The sequence below is a fragment of the Dipodomys spectabilis genome, unplaced genomic scaffold (assembly GCF_019054845.1).
Source record: "Dipodomys spectabilis isolate Male_0828 unplaced genomic scaffold, ASM1905484v1 ptg000081l, whole genome shotgun sequence".
NCBI lineage: Eukaryota > Metazoa > Chordata > Mammalia > Rodentia > Heteromyidae > Dipodomys > Dipodomys spectabilis.
This window is the reverse complement of record NW_024870758.1, coordinates 8,566,936-8,587,251: the sequence shown is the minus strand read 5'-3', so window position 1 is coordinate 8,587,251 and position 20,316 is coordinate 8,566,936.

Sequence of the window (20,316 nt, the reverse complement as noted above, 5' to 3'; positions counted from 1 at the left end):
GGAAGAAGACCCTCAACAGAAATCACATTTGCTACTATTTTGATCATAGACTTCTAGTTCCCAAACTGAATATATATGTATATATATATATACTATATATGTATATATACTATACATATGTATATGCAATCCACCCATTCTCTGATATTTTCTTATGTCACTCTGTGTTGACCAGTAATACACATAGCAAAGTTTGATTCATCTGTATTGTCCCAGATAATTGAGCTATTCTGTATTTTGCCATCTCTCTCTACTTACAACTGTGATACCAGTTATCTGAGAGTTTAGTGAGGCATAGTCAAATCATTCATTCTATTTTGCTTAGCATAGGAAAAGATTGGGGGCTTATCCCAGATTTTAAAGGACATAATTTCGCATCACCAAATCTCTTATCACCACTGGCTCTAATTAGTCTTCTTCCGTGATATAAGCCTAACTGAGACTGAATGTCAAACAAAACAGAACAAACTGTCTCTTCCTAAAAGTTAGTTATGATGGATATGTCTTCCCTTAGAAGTCAATGGGAAGTTGTGTTTTTCTATGTTGATTTTTTTAACCAATTTGCATATTTCATTTTCCTGGTGCCATGAAATATTCTACGATGTCACAAAGGTTAAAACAAAATGGCAGCTTGTGAATTTGAAACAGTGAAACACAGTTGTACCTTGAAAACAATTCTAACCATTTTCAATGTTAGAAATAATGTATGCAATGCCTAGTTCTTATATCCCTGAATGCTTTTAAAAACTTAATAAATGGCCTTAATTTAATGTAAAGGATGGAATAAAATAACTCCGATACCCATAAACCATTAAAAATTCCAATCATTTGATCATCAGATGAGTCTCTTTCTTTCATTAACTTACTTAGCACTCTTACTTGTCCTTTGAATTTGCAAAGTGCTTATTAGGCTTATTGGTTAACTCCTCTAATATGCCTGTGAAGTAGATGGTTGATGAACATTAGTGTGACACATTAGAGAATACTTTTGAGAGATTCCATCTATGAAGCAATAGGGCTAAAGGATACCTATGTGATTGTCCATCAAGTTTGAAGAGAAATATATTGGTATAATTTTCCTTGGGGGGGGGGGGAACAAGGATAAAACTAAAAAAAGGATAATCCACAAAAACCTAAAGAATGTTCTTCTTTAAAAATGAAATCCCTAAGATGTGTTTCCTTAGGGTCCTGAAAATCTATCCATTGAATTAGTGTATTAGATATATATTTCTTTGTCACTTCCCCATTTAAGATGGGATCATCTTAAAAGGCTATGACATAAATTGTTGTGGAACAGATCGATTAGTTTAAAAGCTTTTTCCTTTTAACAGATCAGATAGTCATTATATTTCACTCTTTTGTGTGTGATTTTCATTGGGCTATTTTAATCATTTATTCATTTGAAAAAATCTCACCAAAACCAGGAGGCTCTACAAATCTATTTATCAGGTCTAGCTTTCCTTACTAATAACTACATTTGAACTTCTGGGAATTAAAGACGACTCCTCACTCAGGAATCTATATCTTCGGAAACATTTTTTAAAAAGAGCTGTTCAATTCTCTTCATAGGTCAAGCTTACTATCTCATTTATAATTCCTTACCTCATTTGTGAACATCATCAGGGAATGTTTATGAGACATCAAAAAAGGATATATTTTTAAGTTGGGGTATGGAGAAACGTACTATACTAAAATGATGGAAAGAAGCAGAAATGATATTTTTTCAAATAATCATATTTTAGTTTCTTCTCTATCCCTGTGTTATGCTCCCTTCATTATTTTGTAACTCCATGACAATTTTATTTAGAAATGTATGTAAGAACATTGCATTCAGTGTATTTTCATTTATTTCAGGGCAAATATATTGTGTCATTACCTTTTTTACAATAAAAAACTGATGGAGCTTTAAGTTAAAATTGTTAAAAATTTAAATTTACTGATACGAATGATTCAATTATAGTGAACCCAAACATGGGGAATCTAGAATAGTGAAATACTATCATAAAGTGATGACTGGTGTTATGGTAAATATTTGAATGTTTTAAAGTATTCTTCCATTCAAAGTTTGACAATTATTGTTTGAGAAACTGGCATTATGTGTTATTATTTTTATTTGGCAACAAACGAGATAAAACCCAGAAGACTTGAGACTCTTTAAAATAATGAATGCATATATGACACAACCCAGATCCAGAACATGAAATATTTGATAATATAACCAAAAAATTCTCCTTATAATTTCCTCTTAGTGTTTTGTATTGTTGTTCTAATATTAAAGCCTATCCAGAAATATGTCTTGAACAATATATAATATCTGCTGCTTCACCTAAAATAATAAATGAAGGGGGCTGGGAAGATGGCTCAGTGGTAGAGTGCTTGCCTTGCATGCCTCAGGCCCTGGGTTCGATTCCTCAGCACCACATAAGCAAAAAAGAAAAAAGCCGAAAGTGGCAGTGTGGCTCAAGTGGTAGAGTGCTAGCCTTGAGCTGAAGAGCTGAGGGACAGCGCCCAGGCCCAGAGTTCAGGCCCCACGACCGGACCCAAAATAATAATAATAATAATAATAAATAAAGAAGTCATGATTGAAACAATATCAATTCAATATTGGAAAACACTTCTTATATTAATCTCAAAGGAAAGACAAAACATCTGTCATATTAAACATGCCATTAATGTTTTATGGTAATCCTTACCTATTTTTAAACACATGTGATTTTGAAATAAAAACAGAACCCAAAGTGGCCCCTATAGTTATTGCATTGGGTATAAAAATTACTCTTAAAATCCCCATCCAATGTTACAAATTTGAGTGCAAATTGAGTACCTATCCACATGTCCAGTTACCTTGAAACCCTGTCTAAACATTTCACTAATGATACAATGTGATTCTTTTTTTAAAACTATTTTATGGTAAAGATGCTGTACAGAGGGGTTACAGTTACATGAGTAAGGCAATGAGTACATTTCTTGTGGAGCATTGTTACCCCTGTTCTTGTTGTTCTCCCACTATGCCTTCCCTTCCCCATTTCCCTCACTTCTCTCTCCTCCCTGAAGTTGTAAAGTCATTTCCAAACGTCTTGTGGGTATCATTGTTATGGTGGTTCAACCTGTGTCCTTGTTTCAGAGGTTTGTTATTCCCTTCCTCTCCTTAAATTAGAAAAATACAAGATGCAGGGTACCAAAATCAAATATAGTGACCATAAGGGGAAAGATATACAAAGGAAACAAAAAAATCGCACAGTACATTAAAACAACAACAACAAAGCATATACCATTCTAATTTGTGAAATTGCGGATTTCAGGGATCAAATTTTCAGTGTATACCTGTGCCTACAAAATCAAATCAGATTCTCCTAATCAAACAGGATGCTCAAGTTCCATCAATACTGGTGCCCAGTTTCCTCTGTAGGTATCCCTGACTATTTTGATGTTGTTGTTGGTCCTGGGGGCTGAACTGTGGGCCTGGATGCTGTCCCTCATCTCTTCAACTCAAGGCTAGCGTCCTACCAATTGAGCCACAGGGAGCCTGCTCCCTGACTACTTATTTATGTGAAATTTTCTGATAATCATCATTACATCTACCACCCTTTCTTCACCATTTACATAGACACTTAAAATGCCTGCCATCCTCTCTCTATGTCCTACCTGCTTTTTGCTAGCCACTTTAAGACCTAGGTCTCCAAATTATTTTTTTAAATTGAATTCCAGTTTGAATTCATGTTAATTTAAAATGAAAAGTAGGCCTCTGTTTTGCATATGTGTAGGCCTCTGAAATAATTTCATTTCTATTTTTAAAGGGATCAATAAAATCAAATACAAGGTTTTCTGCCAATCAGTACATGGTAGGGTCAGATTGCAGATAATCATTTTTAATACATTACATTATTTATAACAACTAAGAAGTTGCTAATATTGTTATTTTTATTTCACAACTTTATTTTCTGTGACCTTGAAAGGTTAACTCACATGGTTAGTGTATAAAGGGTCAAATAATTGGCAAAAGGATCATTTGAAACAGCTGTGTGACCCCAGAGCCCAATTTTAAGCATTTTACCAAGGATTATCATTTGAGGAAGGAAGTTTTTTTTTTTTTTTTTATTTGAAAACATACTGTACAGAGGGGTTACAATTACATGGGCAGGAAAATGCATACATTTCTTACCAAGCATTGCAGCCTCCTCCTTTGTTTACCCTTCACCTCCCTTCCCAGCCTCCCCCCTCCCCCCCACCCAATCATACCCCCCCCCTCCCCCCCCACCGACATTGTAAAGCTGGTTTGGACATGACATTTTGTACTTCTCATTGTTGCAACAGGTCCACCTGAATCCTTAAACGACTTGTTTGTCCCCGTCTCCTCCACATGTTATACTGACATCAAATATAGTGAAAGCGGGGGTTACACTGTGGGGGAGGGACATACAAAGCAACAAAGAAATAATATTATAAATGCGTTAGAAACACCTGCATGAATGAAACAAAAACATTAAAATACATATTTGAGGGTTCGTTTTCCTAACATCACATTCTCTGACATTTTCCGCTTGACTCATACCTATACTAGATATTGCAAATAAGGGAAACCATGGGACCTATGTTTCTTTGGGCCTGGCTTACTTCACTTAATATAATTTTTTCCAAGCCTTTCCATTTCCTAACAAATGGGGCAATGTCATTCTTTCTGATGGAGGCATAGAATTCCATTGTGTATATATACCACATCTTCTTGATCCATTCATCTACTGAGGGGCATCTGGGTTGGTTCCATATCTTAGCTATGGTAAATAATGCTGCAATAAACATAGTTGTGCTGGTAGCTTTAGTGTGGCCTTGTTTGTGGTCATTTGGGTAAATGCCCAAAAGTGGGATTGCTGGGTCATTGGGGAGCTCTATATGGAGTCTTTTGAGGAACCTCCATACTGCTTTCCAAAGTGGTTGAACAAGTTTACATTCCCACCAACAATGAAGTAAGGTTCCTTTCTGTCCACATCCCCTCCAGCATCTGTTGTTGTTAGAGTTCTTGATTTTTGCTGTTCTAACTGGAGTGAGGTGATATCTCAATGTTGTTTTGATTTGCATTTCTTTTATGGCTAGGGATGTTGAACATTTCTTCATGTGTCTATTGGCCATCCTTCTTTCTTCTTCAGAGAAGCTTCTCTTTAGGTCTTTTGCCCACTTACTTATTGGGCAGTTGTTTCTTTGAGGATTTGTTGTTGGGGGGTTTAATTTTTTGAGTTCCAAGCATATTTTAGATATGAGACCCTTGTCCGTTGTATGGCTAGTAAAGATCTTCTCCCAATCCGTGGGCTTTCTATTGATCTTGCTAGCTATGTCATTTGCCCTGCAGAAGCTCTGCAACCTTATACAATCCCATTTGTCCAACCTTTCTTTGATTTGTTGTGTTTCCGGGTCTCTATTCAGAAAATTTCGGCCTGAGCCGAGGAGACCCAGGGTTTCTCCTATTCCATCCTGTAATGTTTTCAGAGTGTCTGCTTTGAGTTCAAGGTCTTTGATCCATTTGGAGTTGATTCTGGTGCAGGGTGATATATAAGGATCTAGCTTTAGTTTTCTACATGTAGTTAACCAGTTTTGCCAGCACCATTTACTGAAGAGGCTGTCTGTCTTCCATTCTATTGTTTTAGCTCCCTTATCGAAGATTAGATGGCTATAGGTCTGTAGGTTCATTTCTGGGTTTTCAATTCTATTCCATTGGTCCTGAGGTCTGTTCTTATGCCAATACCAAGCTGTTTTGATTACTATGGCTTTATAGTAGAGTTTGAAATTTGGTATTGATATTCCTCCAGCAGTGTTCTTTCCGTTGAGGAGCGTTTTTGCTATTCGGGGTCTTTTATTGTTCCATATGAATTTTTGGATTGTGAGGAAGGAAGTTTTTAATTAGAGTTATTTATGTTCTAAATGTAGTGATGTCCTCTAGATTCAATCCTAGAACAAGAAAAGAAGTGGTGGAAAACTTGAAAACTTTATTTGAATTGGTAGTTATTAAATGAAATGTTTAGTTAAATGAATATTACAGGAAAACTATACTTTGCAATATGTCTAAATCTAAATTTATTCCAAATTTTTAATAAAATTTTCCCTCATAATTTATTTTCTAATGTTTAAGAGGACTTCAATTTTCTGCTTTTAGAATCCTCAAAGTATAAATAACCTAGTGTTTATATTTGCATATATAAGGGAGACCAAGAGATAGAAATAATGCATTTTTTCTTCCTACCAATGTGTCAAGTTCATGTCACAATGTCTTATTATTTGATTTATCTGCTGATTTGTCTATAGTTTTTTATAGAGAGAGTATGTACAAAATTTGTTGAATTAATTTTAGTGTGTGGCTGATAATTTTGTGTTCAAGTTTGGAGTTGTAATGTATTTTCACATTTTTTTCTCTTTGCTCTGTTTTTCACCAAGGATATATAGTAAGATGAGTTTTTAGATTTATAGCTAGGGTCTGTGTTTTTATTAGGAAATAGAAAAGCTAAATCAGATGATTCCTGAAACTGGCACATGATACTACTATAAAAATGCACCATAAGCCTGTGATTTTTAGATATTGTAAAGAACAAAATAGATATAGATATCTATTGTAAAGAACAAAATCTATTATTGAGCAACTTACAAAAAAAATGCAGTTCTTGTTTTGAGTTGTCTTTTTTTTTTCTTGTGATTTTATCACTTAGGTATTTGGGGTACAGGTTATATTGCTGAGATTCACACAAGCTCAGAAATTTAAGTTGCAAATCCACTATAGAACAATGGAACTATTTGTTCTAAGTATAAAATTATAATCTTGAATTTCATATTTTTCTTTTCTTTTAAAATGCATTTCGTAATAATCCAAAGACTTTACAAAAGCACCCATAATTTGGTGGAATATTTTTAAATAATAAAAGATGTAATCATGAAATGAACTCACATTCTTCTTTTGGTTGCTAGCGTGTCCTTGTAAATCAAATAATCATGTGATGTGAGACATCAAGATATAATCCATATGATTTCATAGACAAAAACATCCTGCATAGTATCAGGCCCCAGGGTCAGCTCTAGCAGTGGCCTGCCTGTCTCACTTACCTAGCTGCATGGGTAAGAAGTGGAAAGGGATGCTGACAAGTTCTCCTCTGCTTCTAAGTGCTTCACTCCTCCTGAACTTGAAGGCAGTTTTTAAAATTAACCCCCAGTGTTAACCTGCCTTGTCTCATTCATAAGAATAACAAGTTAGTGACAGTTGAATTAGAATTCTTTGCCCTTGACACCTCCAAAGTACTGCTCAGCCCAGTGAGTTAATGGAATATTGCAATGTTGTATCCTGATTTCTGAACATTTTCATACACAGGAAGAGACTGACAAGACAGTTTCTGTCACGATCCAGGAAATATTTCTCTACCCATGCCTTGGAAATGGGAATAAATGTGCAAATCTATACAATTGTGCTTCTCTTGCCATCTATCTTGTCAAAATGAAAATCGACATGGGAATCAAGTTAAATGCACTTCAGCAGATTAGAGAGAAATAATGTCTGGTTTTCCTCTCAAGTCACACACAGCAACTATCACTTCCTGCTGTGCTAATTTGTCTTGGGCTGGTGGCTCTGAAGGTGAAACTTTGAAGGTCCTATGCATGAGGAGCCAGTACAACACAGGGTGAAATAAAAACAGAAAGGACAATGTGTAGATAAAATAATACATTGGAGAACAAACTGGAGACTTCTTATACTTTGCATTTTAATGAATGTTCAATGTTCAATAGTATCTAATGTTCTGTCATATAGTCTTTGAAATAATTAAATGAGATGCTATAAAATAATTTATAGAATATTTTATTCCAATGTAATAACAAAGAAAGTTGATTTAGTTTTTTTCTGAATCTTTCTGTATTTTTAAAATATTTTCTGATTCCAAGATAGCTGATGGTTCATTTGTGTGTGTGCGTGTGAGTGTGTGTGTGTTTTACAGGGCAATTGCATAGGATGCATGGGGAGGTATATATGAATTAAAGAAATAGGTATACCATTCCCACCCCGCCCCCCCCAAAAAAAAAGAAGAGTAAAAGAAAGGCTTGGCTCAAGTGGTTTATGCTGAAATTCTAGCTACTTAGTCAACTGAGGCCTGAGGCATCATTTTTGAAGCCAACGTGGTAGAAACATACAAAAGGTTCCATTTTCAATTAACCATCAAAAAGCCAGACTAGACTTGTGCCTCAGGAGACAGAGTACAGAGCTCTGAGCTAGCAAATCGAACAAAAAGTTGAGTCCCTGAGTTCAAACTGTGATTAAAAAAAAATAAAAAGAATGCAAGAGGTAGCTGGTGGTTAAAACTTGAAGCATTTGAGGAATGAATTTTTAGTAATGTCAAAATCCAAGTGAATTTTGGCTATATAAACCACTCATTCATTGCCCTACCTACATATTTGCTTTCTTCACTAACATTACTGAATTCCCTTTAGTTCATCCCAACCACCACACTAATTTACTCATTTCTATATAGGTTCTAGTTCTTTTTCAAGGAAATTGCATGCTGTCCTTATTTCTAGGTTTAGATGTACTTTTTTTTTCAAAGAAGACATATTCAAAGGAAAGGGCAGATCATTGTTAAGTCATGTTTTGCTTCCCTAGGATCACTTTTTGAAATCTACCAAGGTGACCTACATTGCAGACTCCAAATATTATAATCTTGCTGCCTCTGCCCTTGGGCTTTCCCAGCAAGTCAGGTTGTCTAGGAAAATCTCATTACTGTAGAACTCACTGTCCAAGCAACTATTAGCAAAGAGAAAGAAGGGAGAAAAGTAACCTAGGTGACAGTCTGCAAATTGACACAGATTAACTGTTCTTTGTCCAGAATCCTGGTGGAATACTGGAGAGTTGCAGAAAGTCATTTCAGACAAGCACTGAGAAGAGAACTGAATGATGATACATAGGCACTATGAGTTGCAACAAGTGCCATACAAGTGGAACAATATTGAGTGAAGTTAATTTGTATCCAAACTATATCCCAAGGAGCAATTTAAGGGATGTTCCTGCAGCTGACAATTTATTTAATTGAAAAGACTATTAAGCCATTTGATAGCAATGGGCAAAATGCTATGAGATTGTAGAGCACACTCACAAACACAGGTTTATCTTTTCTTCCTGCATTCAATTGGGGACACTAATTGAATTCATCTACAAAGCCCTGGTTTTTATTATGTACAGAGCTGGTCTCTTTCCAGGCATCAATTCCCATTTTAAAAGGAGCCTTAAAGTGGCTGGGCTTCAGCCAGATGTTTCTGAAAGTGATTAAAATGGTTGCTAATTCTAAGGTGAATATTTACCTCGCCGTTCTTACATTCTCTCTCTCCAAAATTCAAGACAAAATATGCTATGTATTATATATTTGATTATGTATTTCAGAGAAGTTTGAAATAAATCTTATCTCTGTTAAAACAATATAGAAGGGTGCAGGTATGATTTAAACATATAAACACATCAAGATTTAAGCAACTTATATTTACCAATGAAAAGATCCAACTGAATACTCCTATAACTATGACTCATTTGTAATGCCAGTACAGTAATATTTGTATCACCCTAGCATTGGGAAAAGGAAAAGTTTGATGAAGAATTTTCCCTAGAGGAATCCAACTGTAACATATCAATAGCAGAACCACAAATAGAACTTGTGAATGATAAAACATTTTATTAAGATATAATTTGGACCAAAATTTTCTGGTCTGATCACTTTTAATTTCTGTAACTATAAAGGATTTACAAAGAGCCCTGATATTTTTATTGGAGACTGCTGAAAATTCAGACATCAAAATACAGGTGTCTACTACAACTCTTTTTGACATTTGTATTTTTATCGGATTTGCTACTTAGAGTTGAGTCTTTAAATACTATTCCATAAATCTTATACAGAAGCCAAAAAACCAAGGAGTCAGGAATATCTCTTATGCATTCTCTCCCTACATAGCAAAGCACTAAAGTCATTACACTGTCTTCATATAGGAAGGCTGGAAATCAAGTTGACATCAAGTAAGAAATTTAGTGATCATGAACACCATGTTAGGAAATTATGATTTGCATATTCTAGGTGGGGGAATTGAAGGTCTGAGAAATCATCATACTCAATATAAAAAATGGGGAATGAAAGATAACAACGGTAGGATGAAGGAAACCTCTAAGAATTAGTGTTGGATTGGTTGTGTAAGGCTATCACAAAGCAGGTTCAATGCATCTGATTTATTTTGGACTTCTAAGTAAAATATGTTTGAATAATAGACAAAAAATAGACTATTAGATTACACATGGAGTGACCAACTGTCCCAGTTTGCCTGGAACTGAGGCTCTTGCCAGTAAGAAGGCATTTCAGTGCTAAAATGCCGGAAGTCTCAGACAAAAGAAGGATGAGGTGACCACTTTAGTGGGATAATTCCCACCAAGATATTTATGTTTTGAATACTGCATATTGAATAGATGGGAAATAGTGTTCACCAAGCTTTCTAATTTATGCGAAACATGACCTGGGTATATTGGTTCACATGAGTCAGTACTACAAGGATTTGCACAATTCTGCTCTGTCTTGACTTGGTGCAAAAGCGATTGCAAATGTGGACTGACTATTCTTACCCTTCCTATTTTGTCACAGATGCATAAACATTCACATTTAAATCATAAAGTTTTACTGCTTTCTCTTTTTTCGACTTCACTGATCAAAGATTTTCAAATGTTCTTGACCGCAAATGCACTGTAAGAAATAAATTTTATAAACTACTTAGTATATGGATTATATATAACTGTTTCAGAAGTTTCATTGAGAAAATTTGTTAACAGTAGTTGTAGGGTTTTCAGGAGCTACTGAGATCCACTATTGTAAGTTTGTATCTCTGTGGTATGTCCTTGAGACCTCTAGTATCCAATGGACTATGGGCATGGTTCTCTAAGGATAGCAGATGTAAACATTATTAGAGTCTGATGAACTTGATACTATCACAGAATTTTTTAGTATTTCACAGAAACTTTGATTTTAAGTTCATCAGTACTAACCTATAAATTTTCTTTTAATAAATAATGCAGACACAAGTTACCATTTTTTCATGCTGAAAAGCTTGGTATATTCTTGAAGCATTCCTCAAATTGTACGTTGTTATTCACTTAACCTTTTTTGTTTACTCATTTGTTTCACTACTAAATACCACAAATGAAAAATCTTAAGGCTCTAGGTTTTGCATAGCTACAATGCAATTGAAAACAATGCCAGATTTTGAACATAATCTATTTGATTCTTATTAAAATATTTTTATGTGATTTAGGGCAAAATTTGAGTTTGATTCTAGTAGAGAATGTGTGGTAAGAAATAACAACACAATTTTTTTGGCTAGAAAGAACACTCTGATATGGCATTTGTGTTTGTAAGTCTGTCTTAACAACTCAGGTAAGAGATAGGGAGTTAAGGTACTAAAGAGCAGGGGTGACATGGCTATATATATAAAATATAACAAGCAATAGGAAAAACAATCTTTCAGGGCTTAACAGGAAAGGCAGACAGGCAGATGGCTGTCCTGATGAAGCACAAGATGTTCAGTGCTAATGATATGAATAAGTTGCAATAATTGCAAAACAGGGATCCATTGAAGAACCCTGTGCTCTCCACCACAACTTGAGGAAGAACTAGATGGGGGGTGTTAACAAACATATGACACCTAATTTGAGGGAGATATCAAGCAACATGAGCTCACGATCTTGAAATTCCTTCAACAATATCAAGTATGTAACATTATTTGACATTACAGTTGATTAAAGTCAAAGAAAGCATAACTTCAGTAAGAAAAAAAAACTTAAGATCTAAGTGTATTCTTATAAAGGCAATGTGTAGCAGTGTTTTCTCTCAATTATATATAATTTCCTTCCTTAGTCTATGTATAAGAGAATCATTTGTGGAAAAGCCTCAGGACCTTCTCTAAGACATGCAGAGATTGATGGCTCTCCTCCCTCTGACATTCCTGTTCAATTAGGTAGAGGTCAGAGACACATCTGCTCCATATTTCAGCAATGAGTATTAAGGACTTGAATAAATTAAAGTTCCCTAATACCAGATCTTGGCACACACAAAGAAACCTCATGATTTTACATTTCACAAAAGATAATAATTTGTTGACTTTCTCCACTAATTCTATTTTAGTTCCTTTGTGACATTCTTCCATTGTTATTTATTGTCTCATTTTGTTAGTTTTAGCTGCCCTTCTCAACCTCCCTATATTTACCCTTTTTATATACAGCTTGACTCAGATCAAATGCAGTGGAGGGTCTCATTAAATGCTGAGCAGCCAGTTTTGACAAACTCTACTTTCACAGGAGTTACACAAGAGAAATACATAATATAATTTTTATGGTTGACTGCCTTGAGAAAATTTAGCACACCAGAAGCATAATTCATTTGAGGGGGGAAAAAATCTCTTTAGCTGAGTTATTACCTGAGTGCAACGCTGCTTCTCGAAATAAAGTTTGAAAGCTTCTGCGTACATAAGGAGTACAAATGGATTTGGGTCATCAATAATGTGACTAAGTTCAGAATCAGAGTGTTAAGGGATTTCCCCATAGCAAGGACTAATAGTCCCCATTGTGCTTGTGTCTCTAAAGTGACAGATTTTATGCCATATGCTTTATATATGCTATTTTGCTGTAACCCTAGCAGACCTTTCACATGGGCTTTATTATCCCCACTTATAGATGAGAAAGCAGAGGATCAGAAAGGTTAAAAACTTTTGTGAGGCCATATTGCTGATAAATGTTCAATCCAGGTCCATTAAATGTCATAGCCAAGGGTTATCCGGTGGCTTCCATGGACTTTCAACTTCTCATCCTGGAGGGTTTATTCATTGTCAGTGTCTAGAAATCATATATTTGTTGTTTTCCATGTTGTTTGTCAATACAAGCAGGAAAAGAAAAAAAAAACCTGTGAGAGGCAATCTCAACCAAAGCAAAGCAATCCAAAGGTTTTAGTCTCAGGTTCGCCATGCAGTGACTCTTCTACCAGAGCAAATAGTACATAATGAGAAAGACAGGAGCCAGAGTCCATTCTGCTGTTAATGCTTAAGTATGTGGCAGTGTTTTCTTCTTCTCTTGCCAAATCACTTATTTGCTGTTGTTTGTAAAATCTAATTGTATCACAGTACAGTGTGAAATGCTAAGTAAAATGTTTCTTTGCCATATCTGTCTATAGATAGAACTTTTATTTCCCTAAATCCAATATTTACATATATCCAATAAATTTAAAGACAGAATGAAAAAAAAAGTTATGGCTTCTTAAGAAAGTCATTTAAGGGGCTGAGAATGTGGCTTCATGGTAGAGTAATTGCCTAGGATGCATGAAACCCTGGGTTCAATTCCTCAGTACCACATAAGCAGAAAAGGAAACACTGAAAGTGGTGCTGTGGCTTAAGTAGTAGAGTGCTAGCCTCGAGCAAAATAAAGTTCAGGAACAGTGATCTGGCCCTGAGTTCCAGCCCTAGGACTGCCAGAAAATAAGTCATTTAATTAGTAAGTGCAAAACAAAGAACGCATACTTAGAATATATAATTGCTCCTTCCACTACTGATACCTGACAATAGTTCCTAATCTATGTGCTTTACTGTATATTAGGATACTGTGTTGAAAAAAAATGTTTTGTTCATTTGGTCACAGCAATTAATGCCAAGAATGTGCTCAGATAACAGGTGAAGATTAATTCTGGAAATTCAAATTGTCCAGGCTTTTTTTTTTGTCGGTCATGGGGCCTGAACTCGAGGTCTGGGTGCTGTCCCTCAACTCTTCAACTCAAGGCTAGTGCCTACCACTTGAGCCACAATGCCACTTCCAGCTTTTTCTGCTTATGTGGTACCCAGGGCCTCATTCATTCAAGGCAAGCACTCTACCACTGAGCCAACTTCCCAGCCCAAAGATTCTAGGCTTTTGAGTGGTCAGTGCTAATCACAATGATAAGGAAGATTTGGCAATCTTTTTGGTTAGTCATGACACCAAAAAGACAGAGGCTAATTAATAGTTGTGACAAAAGAGAAGGAATAATTCCAGACAGAAGGAATAAATTATAGTGACTAAAGTATACTAGAAATTGTTCTGGGGAACCATTTTGATTATTGAAGAACTAGTAAGCAACTAGGCTTGCTTCTCATTACTTTTAGCATTCTAAATCTCCTAGGCTAAATTCTAAATCTCTGTATGATAAGTTGTATCTCCTTCTATGCTGTTCTTTCATACCTGATCTCATTTGGTTTCTAAACATCTGAGTCTTTCTCTATTTCTCTATGAACATTTTCTGATACTCAGTCCATGTACCCAGCAGGCACAGAGGATGATGATGTAGGGGTCCATAGCTCTTATGGGTCATTAATGTAACAACATGGAAAAGAAGGACATCTTTATTGTTACCTCAATTTTCCTGAAAAGCTGCAATGTCATCATTTGATTCAAGTGTCCATTCTCTACATAGTGTTATTAAGTGGACATAAATGAAAATATGAGCAGGGTGCCAATGGCTCACTCCTGTAGTCCTAGCTACTCAGGAGACTGAGATCTGAGGAATTAGGTTCAAAACTAGCCCAGGCATGAGATTCTTAAATAAACCACGAGAAAATTGGAAGTAGCACTGTAGCTCAAGTGGTAGAGCTCGGGGACAGCTCCCAGCCCTAGAGTTCAAGCCCCACAACTGATTAAAAAAACAAAAAAAAGCAAATATGACTTTGAGTTTTCCCAACTGGAACTACAAAGTCGATAGTAATCTTCCCAAGCAGAAAAAATAATTCCAAAATGATTCAGTGCACCTACTTTTGCTGAGTTCTTTAAGTTATGGCTTCTTAAAAATAACCCCTGTTTTCACTGTATTTGATGTTGGTATAATTTGTGGAGGGGAAGGGAAAAATTTGTTTAAATAGGGATACTGGTGGACCCACCCCAACAATGAGCTGTACAAGACATTATGTCAAAAAACGAACTTTACAACTTTGGCGGGGAGCAGGGGCAGAGATGGGAGGGCAGAGATGGGAAGGGGAAACAAAGGAGGAAGCAACAATGATTGATAAGAAATGTACTCATTACCTTGCTCATGTAATTGTAACCCCTCTGTATGGTATTTTCTCAATAAAAAACTTATTAATAAAAAAATTCCACAAAACAGCTTTATAATAAACCACATCTAAATTTTCTCATTTCAAAACAGAAGTCTTGATACAATTGATATCACTTGGCTTTCTTACTATCTCAATTCAAAGCCAACCCAGGCAGGAAAGTCTGTCAAACTTTTATCTGTAATTACACAACAAAAAAGCCCTAAGTGGAGTTTTGACTCAAGCAGTTGACTACTAGCTTTGGGGGCAGGTGGGCAGGGCAGATAAAGGCTCAGGGACAGGGTTCAAGCTCTGAGTTCAAGCCCCAGAACAAACTAAAACAAGCAAACAAACAAACAAGCAAACAAAAACCCAAGTTTCTATGGGACCCTCTTTAAAGCAGCACTGGTCTGAGAAGAGTCTTCTTTTGCTGATCATGCTCACTGGATCCTGCTTTTTTTTTTTTGTTTGAATCCTTATTGCTGTGTACAACTCAGGATCAGGCAACAGGAATTGCTAACTGTCTCCCGCAACAAAAGAATCATCTCAAGATTGAAATGTCCATAAAACACATTAAAATGTCCGTGTCTTTGTTTCTATGCAGTAGAACACTTTTAGAATGAAGTTATTTCCTTTTATTCTACTCTGGCCTTCAAATTGTACATTGTTTCTTTTTGTAATACTCTCAACTCAAGTTTACAGACAAGCTTTATATCACTAAGGAACATTTTCAAACAAGTCAGGGACAGAGTTTCCTTCAAGCTTTGAATTCTTTTCTTCTACAAATAAAAAGGAAAACACAAATTACTTTGAGTTTTGTCATTCCTCTATGTTCAATTCCTCTCCTGGGATCAGTTTACCCTTCCAGTAAAGATTCCATGTAAGTAACAATCTAGGCTGCTGCTCTAGTAATGGTGATGAGGTATAATGAATGATTTTTGGCTTCATTGGAAGAACACAGGGACATCTTTGTACATGGGGTAACACATGTTCCATAGGCAAACTAGTAATAGAGAAAATATGAAAGTTAAATAGATTATAAAAAGCATTATCCAGGAGTACATTGAGTTCAAAATTCATACATGATCTGTAAATTAAGGCCAACTTTAAGTGGGAAGAAGCTCCTCTGAAACAACATTTTTGTTTTTGGGTGTGTTAATGCATTATTTCCCAAATGCACATAAGATAACAATAGGAAAAACAATACCAATAATAGGAGAAAGTGAAGTTCTATGTTTAAGTATAAGGATCCAATACACTGTAGGAGAGTCTACAAAGAAAACATCATTGAAACAATAAAGCCAAGGCCAGCATGTAGCTCTATGGGAGTGATATACAGAAAGTATTACTAAGTGGAATGTGAAGGATAAGGCCACTTTCTTTCATCTCCAGGCTCCAAATCATGGCTGATAATCACACAAATTGGTAAAAAGTAGAATGGGAGAATAATTCTGGTCCCAAAGCAAGCCATATCTAAGAGCATGGACTTAACTGTTGAGAGAGCAGGGATTAATAGCAATGAACTAGTAGGTAAGATCACATTTCTAACATTGTACACTCAGGATATGTAATGTGTATGTTCATCTATCTTTATGAATTCTTGAGTTAAAAATCTGGGCTACAGCTTAGATTTCACACTCACAAAAATGTTTCACGTTTAAAAGTTGATACTCCTGGATAAATAAAACCTAAGAATGTAAAGGAGGCTGAGAAGATAAATTTGCAGCCAGTCTGGGCAGAAGAGTGTTTGAGACACTATCTATAATTAACCAGCCAAAAGCTGGATGGGAAGCATGGCTCAAGTAATGGAATCCAAGTCATGAACAAGATTGCTGAATAAAAGCTTGAGGCTCTTGCATGCATATATACAAACACACATACACACAGAGGCATTTGTATGTGCATACACACATACACAAATGAAACAACTCTCAGAATGTATAGAAAAGTTGGAAAACAATAGAAAAGATGTCCTTAGTAAGACTAGAATCAAGTAATAATATTTTAATATTAGAAAGTTCTCAAGTGAACTTCCAAAAAATGTTCAAGAATATTACATAGATAGGGACCAGAGATAGTAAGAAGGTCCAGTAATGATTATTAAAGGGATGAGATCCATGGAGGAATGAAACAGAGACAACTGCAGGTGCATCTGAAAATGTTCATATCCTGTGTCAAATGTTAGAACATCTTTGAAAATAGCACATAAACAGTCTGAGCAGTCAGTCTATGGATATGCCTACTGCTGTACTATGTATATTGCTGCTTAGAAACTATGATATCTCCATAAATACCTGCCAGCTTCTGTTTACCTCTCTCCCTGGGTTTCTGAACTGTAGTTTTGGTGAATTTGTGCTTAGCAGGTTAGAGGCCATGGATTCAATCTCAAACACAACAAAAATATAATATAATATACATATATATAAATTATAAATAAAATTTAAAAAAATACAGGAGATAATTGAATTGGCTTTTATGATATAAGGTTATTGATCCTGAAAATTGAACAATTCTTATCTTGTGTCCAAAATAATGATCAGGTATAGAAATCAGTCCATTAAATGGTCATTAGGAAACAAATCCTGCTCAATCCATTAGGGGAATTCTTTTTGAAAAGTATTTACCCATAAATCTATAGCCAGCAATATTCAATTAAGTTACTAACCTTTGTCTCAAGTAGCAACAAAGGGATTACAACAAATAATTTAAGATAGGGTGAACTAATTCAGCAGCATTCCTCACTAAATACTGTGTTGTAATTGAACTATACAACTTGGGTTGAGGGAAAAGGGAAGGAAAAAACCTAGGAGAAAATGAGGTAGCGGTAATACTTTTCAAAAAATGTACTCAATACCTGACTTATATAATAGTAACATCTCTTACATTACCTTTATAAAAATAATATTAATTTTAAAGGAGAAAGCTCCCAAAGAAGACATTTGAAAAAGGATACCTAATTATTTCCCCATTTATTTACTAGATTTTAGTGGTATCAAAAATAATTTTGTTGGATTTATCAAACCATGGGAACTTCTTTTGTATATAAGCGTCAGAACTAAGTTGAGCAGGATGACTTAGGTCATTGCATGTTGGCAATATAAACCTGAATAGTTCCTTCCACACTAAAAAACAGTGGATAGGTTAAACTCATAAAATGAATGGCTTAGTTGTCCAAATTTTATCTCATAAAGATAAGAATCTTGAGCTATATGTACACAGCAATAATTATAAAGTGAAGACTGGGAAAAAAGAGACAACAGAAGATCATTGGAGAAGTTCAGAATTGCTAGTCTGTCCCTAGATTAACAAAAACAAACAAAACAAAACTATGGCAGAGCAACGTGATACAAGCCTGGAATTCTAGCACTCAGCCTAAGACAGGAGATTAGAGAGTAGAATTACATAGTGATACCTTCTCAGGACCAGGTAGTGTAATTTTCTCTCAATAAAACAAACCAAACAACAAAAAAGAGATAGAGTTGGAAGCTGGGGCCAATTTTGTCATTATGTTTTGAGAAGTTTCCTATTAAAATGCAATTTATATATAATACTAATTTATGTTTTAAATGCTCTATTCATTAGAGAAGATTCATAGAATCAAAATGGCTAATGATTCCCAACTCAAAATTTGAAAAAGTAAGCATCATTCTGCTGGATTAACAAAGAAATGATGAAGGATTACAAAAGCTAAAGTCTGGAGAAGTTTCAAAGGTCATCTAATGCAAAACTTTGTAGACCTTGCTAAATTAGAATTTAGATTTAAAATAAATACTTTGGTTTTGTTTGTAATTACATGTTCTATAGGATACTATGAATTCTTTTTAAGTTGAGGATTTACAAATTCACAAATGATTCTGGCATTCTGTCTGCCTAGAATATTGTTTCAAGAGTGCTAAAATTAGAAGTTAGTTAACAGATTATTCCAACAGTCCATGTATAAAATGATAATATGAATAACCTAGATGATATTAATTTAAAAATTTAGAAGAGAGCAGCTGGGCACCGGTGGCTTACTCCTGTAATCCTAGCTACTTAGCAGGCTGAGATCTGAGGATCTCAGTTCAAAGCCAGTCTGGACAAGAAAGACCGTGAGACTCTTATCTTGAATAAACCTCTCAGAAAACTGGAAGTGGCGCTGTGGCTCAAGTGGTAGAGTGCTTGCCTTGAGCTGAAGAGCTGAGAGGGCAGTGCGCAGGCCCAGAGTTCAAGCCCCATGACCGACAAAAACAAAAAAACAAAAAAATCAGAGAAGAGCAAATTTTTGAGTGTTTGTTGTAACATGGTATGAAGAGAGTTATTGTGCAAAATCTCGGTTCTTCCATATGTAACACAGGAAGAAATTTACTTAATTATATGACAATATATTCTATATACAATGAAATAAATAGTAGACTTACGGTTTGCTTTTATTTTATTTATTTTATTTATTTATTTTTGGTTAGTCCTAGGGTTTGAACTCTGGGCCTGGGTTGTCCCTTAGCCTCTTTGGGCTCAAGGCTAGTGCTCTAACACTTGAACTGCAGTGCCACTTCTGTCTGGCTTTTACTGTGCAGTTTATTGGAGACAAGAGTCTCAGGAACCTTCCTGCCTGGGTGGGCTTTGAGCTGTAATCTTCAGATTTTTGCCTCCTGAATATTTAGGATAGTTTTTTTAAACAAAACAAAACAAAACTATAAATATAAATAATATTTGCAAGTGTCTGATATCAAGAATAGCACTGGAAGAAAAATGATGCAGCAAAGTTTAGTGTAGTGTTCTTTCCACAATAGGAAAGACATCACATTAGAAGAGTTGTATTATTTTTCACAATAGTGATAAGCTAGTTATGATATAAATTAAGGGAATTTTAAGGTGCACCTTGCAAGTTGGAAAATGTTGAGCTGGGACAACTTTATGGTATAAAAGCTTTGGATTTATGGTCATAGAAATAATAGCTTGCTCTGATGAACAAATGCTTACTCTTGAGGAATTTATTATTATGGATGCTTCAGAGTTTTATCTTCTACCAGAATGTGACTACTTTTCTGTTGACTTCTTAATATGTACCACCCAATATGAAACTGCATTCAGAATTACATAACATGCCAATGGGTACTGTTTTGAATCCCTCTGGTATTGAATATTCTTAATTTGAAAGTGAGAAGTTAGTAGTTATAGAAGTTTTGAAAAACATATATAGCCTGTCTTCTTAACAACTTATTTACTTTTAAAAATTATGAGTTTCCATAG